Here is a 7,508-nt window from a genome sequence, read left to right as displayed (position 1 = left end):
GCATTTTACAAATTCCTCTTTGGTAGCTCTGACATTTTATCAGTTTTAAAGTGAAAACTTTTATGTAAAACCTGGTGTCCTCTGAATCGCCAACACCATCACGGTATTGATCATAGCTATTGTCTCCTGAGCATCCAGGACTTGCCATGCACTGTGTGATGAGGGCTTTACACTGGTAAGCTCTAATCTATAGCACAAACCTGAAGGGTAGTAACATTGTGCCCAGTGTACAGATGAAATAAACTTAGCCCCAGAGAGGTCAGGTGATTTCTGAGAGTTACATGCTCGTCATTGGCAGAGCCCCAGCCTTTCTGATTCAAAAGGAATTTCTCTTTCTCCATAACTTCACTACTTGTGGGTAAAAGAGTCTATGTAGCTCTATGAGCATAAAGAATATAAGAGTTTCTCTTCGAATATTCTTGTTTCCTCTTAGACTAATAATAATTTTTAAAATAAAATAAAAGCAGAGCTATAGCGGAGCCTGACAGTAAAGATAAGAATCCATGTCAAATTTACGGCCAAAACATTTAGTATAACTATTTGCAAGGCTTTTTTATATGTAATTAGAAGGTTAACCAAACTCTCAGGAAGCTCGTAACTGTATTAAGATAACCTCTTACAAAGTCTCACCAAGTAAAACATGCACATACAGAAAGTTGCCAAAAAAATAAAAAGTACAAAAACCAAATAGAGTTCAAATGCTTCATTTGATTAAGAGTTTTCTTAACTAAATGGAATGTTTCCTTCGATTTTCTCTTTGGATTCTAAAGCTATATTATGAAATTGCTTTTCAATTCCCCATACAGTGATTATTTAATCATGCCTTTACCAGCTGTGAACATAGCTTCTCTCCTGATAACAGTTTATTTTTAAAGGAAATTGTCTTTGAAGAAAATATTTTCATATTATGCAGCAAAATAAGAGTTGAATGGAAGAAACCAAAAAAAAAAAAAAAAAAAGCCAAAACAAAGATTACAAAAAGAATGAGTTCTAGTTGGCCTGTGGGGAAAAAAGAGGATAGGACTACATAAAGATAAAACAAAACCAGCCACTCACGTGAGAGGAAACAATTGGCTTGTTCCACATAAACAAAACAGACTGGCAACCCCTTTTTCCTATGTTCCACAGGGTGTTTTGATATCCTTTAGACACAGTCAAATATCTAGACTCTCCTGTCTTCTGTCTTTGACTAGTTCTCTCTCAGACTCTAAACACTGCTTTGAGTATGTGAGGTGTTGCAAGTAAACTTCAAATCTTACACATTGTTCAAAACCTTCACTTTTAGACATGTAAATAAGAGAGGGATCTCAACCTCGGAGAGATACCAACAGAGATAAGGTGTAGAGGGACCTCCTCAGGCAGCCAAGGGAAGGAAAAGAAGAGAAAAAAAATCACTCTTTCTCCTGTTCCTGAGTCCAGACTCACTAGAACCATACAATAGAGAGGGGAAAAATGTTAGGATAAAAAGGCATTAATCAAGAAGAAGATGAGACCTCAATATCAAGGAATACAGGAAAGGAAATTTTGCCAAGGCTGTAAGGCAGGGTTTCAACCTCAGCACTGTTGACATTTTGGACTAGATAATTCTTTGTCGTGGGCACTGCCTTGTGCATTGTAGAATGTTTAGCAGCATCCCTTGGCTTTAGGCACCAGATATCATTAGCACCCGCCGCCCACCACTCACCCCACCGTCTTGACAACTAAATCTGTCTCCAGACATTGTCAGATGTCTCCTGGCCAAAACACCCCAGATAAGAACCACTGGTATAAGAGGAATCTTTGCAGGAAGGTTCAGAACCAACCAAAAATCAGTTAACAGCATTTCCACAATACCCTCAACCTTGCCTGAGGAGACAGTCTCATTTTTATTCAATATTTATTAAGAATCTATTTTGTTGCAGTTTCTGTGCTGGATGCTGGGGATTCTGAATTGGAAAAGACACTGTCCTTGCCTTCAAAGAAACTAGAATTTAGAGAGATAGAAGAGGTAGTAAATGCAACAGGCAATGCTGTAAAGTGTGAGAAATAATGTAATCAGTGGGGAAATTGAAAATGTTAACTGATAAATGGCTAGTGTCAAAGTGTTGGAACAAGGTCCAGGAGTCCCCCTGGTGCAGGCAGTAACGTTTTAATTGCTGGATCACTAGGAGGTGCTGGGGGTCCCTGGGTCCTGTGGAAGTATTTAGCTATTTAACAACCTATCTGGTTGTACTAAAGCATACAGCCTGGAGATCCTGCCTGGGATACGACAGAGGCAAAAAGAAGGAGAGAGGGGAAAGAATGGCTTGGAGATTAGAGATAATGCTTAGGCTGGATCTCAAAAGGTAAGCATCTGCCTGGTGGACCGAAAGATGAAGAGAAGAAAAACAATACATACAGAAATATGGAGGTAAGACTCAGGGAATGCAGAGACTACCATAAGGGGTCTGATGTGACAGAGTCACAGATTGTAGGTTATAGAGAGGGCAAAGGTGGAGCTGGAGAGGTAGGCAAAGCATAAATATCTTGAATGGGCTTTTATCCTATAGGTGCTGGAAAACTGCTGAACAGTTTTAAGTGAAGGAGTAACAAGATTATTATGACAAGAGTTTGGCAAATAAATTGAAGAAGCAAGGATGGGTTTCAATAAGAACAGAGAGGGGAGATCTGTATGAAACTCTGAACTAAGCACAAAAAGGATATTAGAAGGTAAAAGCAACAGGAATGAGTGTCCAGTTTCTTATAGGAAGTAAGAGTTATTATAGAAAGAAAAGAACAAATCTATTAATACATAATTCCTTACATGTGTCCTCACTGTGCTACTTCAGAAAGCTACAAATTTATAACTACAAAATTGTGACACCTAGAAAAAAAAATCATATCTACATCAAATATGCTACAATTACAAACCTAGCAGTTCAAAATGGTGACTGCTGTATATAAAATTTTGGAAACTGAAAACATTTCAGAACACATGTTAAGTTATACTAAAGAACCCAAGCACTTGAAGATATAGGGACAATCCCAATTTGAGTCTGCATTGTGTAGTCACGGCCAGATTTTGCTTCATTATTTAGATTTAAATTATCATCTCTTTATGGAGATTCCTCAAAAAATTAGAAATAGAATTACCATACGATTCAGCAATCTCCCTTCTGGGTATCTACTCCCAAAATTTGAAAACATTTATTCATAAAGATATATGCACCCCAATGTTCATAGCAGCATTATGAACAGTGGCCAAGACATAGAAACAAATAAAGAGTCTTTTGATAAGTAATTGGATAAAGAAGCTGTGGTACATATATACAATGGACTATTACTCAGCCATAAGAAAAGATGAAATACTGCCATTTGTGACAACATGGGTGAATTTTGAGATTATCATGTTAAGCGAAATAAGTCAGACAGAAAAAATTGAGAACCACGTGATTTGACTCATATGTGGAATATAAAACTGAAAGCAACAAATGAACATGACAAACAAGCAAGAGACTCATGGACACAGACAATAGTTTAGTGGTTCCCAGAGGGAAGGAGGGAGGGGGGGAGATAGATAAGGGTAGAGGGGGTCAAATATATGGTAATGGAAGGAAATTTAACTTTGCACACAATGCAATGCACATATGATGTATTATTGAATAGTACGCTTGAAACCTATATGATTTTATTAATCATTGTTGCTCCAATAAGTTGAATATAAATAAATAAATAATCTCTAATAGTAATAATCTTCAAAGCAAGAGAGACAGACCTATTAAAGCCCTTATTATAGTCAAATTTATCTAAAAGGTAGAACTTTTAACAAAACAAAACATTAAAAAATGAAAAGCAGACCTTTTCATCAAAGGAAATAAAAACAAGCTAGGCTTCTTCCATACATTGATATTAAACTTCTTTTCCTTTTCTTTGCAAGTATCAATAGCTTAAGACAGAAACAGCATATGGGAAACCTAGAAAATCATTTACTCTCAGCAGATATGTCCAGCTGAATTACTGGAGTCCACCTTAGCAGAAGTTAAACATTAACAGGTATAAGGAGAGACTTTCATTAAAACGCTGTTTCGTAGGACTTCATCTCACAAAGAGTTAAAGTTCATGTATTTTTTTCCTTTCTTTTTTAAAATGTTAACTTGAATTTTTTTTCAATTATGGTTGATATTCAATATTATATTAGTTTTAGGTGCACAGCACAGTGGTTAGACATTTATATACCTTACAAAGAGATCCCCCTGATAAGTCTAGTACCCATCCGTCACCATACATAGTTATTACAATATCATTGACTATATTCCCTATGCTGTAATTTATATCCCCGTGACTATTTTACATCCCCCTACTGTACAACAATTTCTTTTTCCTCCCCTATTCATTTCAGCAGCCCCGTCTTCTCCACTCTCCCTTCCCCACTTCACCCCAGCCTCACTCCAAAGAAAGAATACTCATCCCTCCCTCTTTCAGCCTGTCACAATGTATGTTGTAGCAGTCTTAGGTTATTTTGCTTCCTGTTTGAGATGTCATCATTGTGTACCTTAATCTAGTACTGGCAAACACATATTCCATATACAGCCATCACTCTTGCCTTGCCCATAGCAGTCATCGATAAACAAAAATTGTAGTACCGACTTTGAATTTTTCTCAACACAGCTTTCTAGGCAAACACTACAAATTAGTGGGGGGAGGCACTTGAGGTGAAATCCAACTGCTGTCACTGTATGTGGAATCCTGGTCATGTGCTCCCCATCTCCTCTGTAGATGTAGTTACACCTTCACAACTGCTTAAAAGGTAGAGGTTTGGGATATATTAGGCAGGCTTAAAACAAACAAACAAACAAACAAACAAATGCTTTCCTTAAACTAAAGTAAAAACCCCTTACCAAACCAATTTCAAAATATGCCAGACATCTACCTATACAAACTTTCATTTCGTTCCTTTCTTCTCTTCTATATCCCGCTGTGATCTCCCCATCCTTCCCTCAGTCATGGTGCTGGCCAGTGTTTCAAAAGGAAGACTGCTCTAAGAACCTAAGGAATCTATGAGACCCCGCAGCTGTTTTAAGAGACTTCCAGAACTAAGGTGAGGTCATTACTTTATCTCAGAATGACTTTTTAAGAGATTCAATGGCTTGTATCTATTTTTAAAGGACATGCAAACCCAGCGTTTCTCACCTGCTGCAGGCGTCTCCACACCCCTGGCGTCCTCTCTCGTAACTTGCTGGTTCCGTGGACACGGGGTCCTGGGCTTGCCTCCCAGTCGTGACTGAAGAAGAAGGATTGACGGTGGAAGCGGGAGCTCAACTATTCCTACTCATAATCTGGCTGCTCGTTCCTTTTAGATTCCCCTTTCAATGGAGTATGCAAGGAAGAGGAAGGAGGGCGAAAAGGCGAGGGAGAGGAAGGTGGTAGGCAGAGTGGGAGAGAAGACTAGGAAAGTGGAGGAGGGAGAGAAGAAAAGAAGAGGAAGCCGGGAAGAGGAAGAAGAAAGGGAAAAACGTGAAGCGCTATACATGGATTTTTCTCATTTAATCCTCGCAACGAACCTGGAAAATAGGCATAATAATGATTACTGTTGTTCCTTTTTTTTCCCTCCGACGGGAAACTGAGGCTTAGGAAGTTTAAGGAAGTTGCTTAGGATCTCATGGTTAGCAAGTCACAAAATAAGGATTTGAACCTAGGTGGTCTGAATCCAGAGCTTGCTATTGCTGCAAGGAGTAAAAAAAAGAAAAACAGTCTAGAGAAGGTTCAAAGAGCATTGGAGAGAGTTTAAGCATATTTGGAAGTAGGGAAACAGGTAACGCTATCCAAAAAAGTAAGAAATCAAAGGTACAAGGACTTTGGAGATCCTCTAGCCTAACTGGGTTATTTTCAGGGGCTGAAACAAGCAATAGAGGCTAAGAGATTTCTCTTTAGTCAAAATAAGAGGGAAACCTCTTTCCTAAGACCTGTCTTCATAAAGAGACCTCTAAGTAGTTGGGGTAGGTTGGGGCAGCAGAGATGGGGGCGGGTATTGGTAGCAAAGGAAAAGGGGGAAGGAGTGGGATTGGCTATTATAGTTGTTGCCCTCATAGAATTCAAGTTCTCCTCCTTTGCCTCGTGGGTGGGGGTCATGGGAGGCCCTGGGGTGGATGCATGTGGGTTCATTTAATGGCAGTGAATCAGACAATACGCCCGGTCTGACTAGCTGGGATTGCCTCTGTTGGAAGAAGCATTTTAGGGCAGGCATTCCATACAAGCGGTCATAGCTTTCTGCATTCTTGGAAGAGACCATCATTGAACAGGAACGTGGATGGCTTTGTTATGTCTTATCTCCTAATCTGCAGTTGGAGGTTTTCCTTCCTTTTGCAGGTGCTCTCATTTCCTTCATTATTTGTTTATTAGAAAATCTTGTGGCCTTCCAAAGTCATTCTTATGTGAAGGAAGGTCGAATGTGATAACATATTTGTGTTGGCCAAGAATGAGGACATAGCAAATACCGAAAGTCACATAATCATGAGTATAACTGAAAGTGGTGCTTCATGTGTAAACAAAAGCTCCCCTCCCCCCACACCGGAGGTCACCAAAAGTGTCAAAAGCACAGAGAGAAGGCTGGCGCTACAAATCTGGTTGCTTGAGTGCTGTAAAAGTTGTGGCTGGAACTATTTTTAAGGTCTAATTCAGGGACAGAATGGGTCAGACAGCATTTCTGAAGCCAAGAAGCTCTAGGCTGGACCTAGCTTTAGGCGTGGGAAATAAGTTCTCCATTCATTGACATCCCTGAAGCCTGGGGACAACAAAGCAAAACCGAGTGTGGTGGACCAGAGAATAACCTACCTTATCCATCTCTCCAAGGCTTCTGGCCAAGCACTATTTAGATGACTTTCTTATTTCTCGCACACCTTCTAAGCATTAAATAGACAGCATAAGTCCGCATTTCTATGCAGTTATAAGATCTTAACATTGTTAGAACCCAAGAATCTCAGCGTGAACATCAATTTTTATCAGTTTCACCATGAAATTTTTTTAAAAAAATTGAAATAAATTACTGTCATATGAAAGAGTCCCATTCCTGAAATTCTAACCTTTTATCTATTGCTTCCAGTGCATTAAGGGTCATTCATATGAGTACTATGTTTTATAACCTGCCTTACTGCCAAATATACTTAAGATAATTGCTAAGGTCACATAAAATATGCAATATAATAAACAAAAAGGTGGCAAAGGAAAATAAGGAGAAGGGAAAGTAAGGAACAGAGGCATAAATGGTCAGCAAGAAGGTGGCCAGTGCACAAAGTACGTGCCGTGAAAGCCTACACATCTACTAAATAGTGACCACAATTTACTTCAAAGCTTTCTAGCTGCCAACAAGAACAGGAGAAGATGAACAGGTACACAGCTGAGCATCTCCATGAGCTAAGAGCAAACCAACTGTTTCAGAGAAGCAATGTTGTTTGCAATAGGAAGAGCAAAGGAAACTCCCTGAGAGCCTCAAAAAAAGGAGACCCTATGCAGTGTGACAAGCACTGTCCTGGATTTATTTGCTCATTCATCAA

The 7,508-nt window shown here is 39.2% G+C and overlaps 1 long non-coding RNA gene across 1 annotated transcript in view; it reads right to left on the bottom strand.

Moving 5' to 3' along the window:
- Positions 1-5,426, bottom strand: part of LOC111734677 — a 62,012-nt gene extending 56,586 nt beyond the window's left edge. Inside the window, exon 1 of the long non-coding RNA XR_002778548.1 lies at positions 5,149-5,426. This is a non-coding gene — a long non-coding RNA (uncharacterized LOC111734677). The remainder of the gene's footprint in view (positions 1-5,148) is intronic.
- Between the last annotated feature and the right edge of the window lie 2,082 nt (positions 5,427-7,508).

The sequence above is a fragment of the Pteropus vampyrus genome, unplaced genomic scaffold (genome assembly GCF_000151845.1).
Source record: "Pteropus vampyrus isolate Shadow unplaced genomic scaffold, Pvam_2.0 Scaffold15, whole genome shotgun sequence".
Classification (NCBI taxonomy): Eukaryota; Metazoa; Chordata; class Mammalia; order Chiroptera; family Pteropodidae; genus Pteropus; species Pteropus vampyrus.
This window is presented reverse-complemented; position numbering and strand designations above follow the sequence as displayed.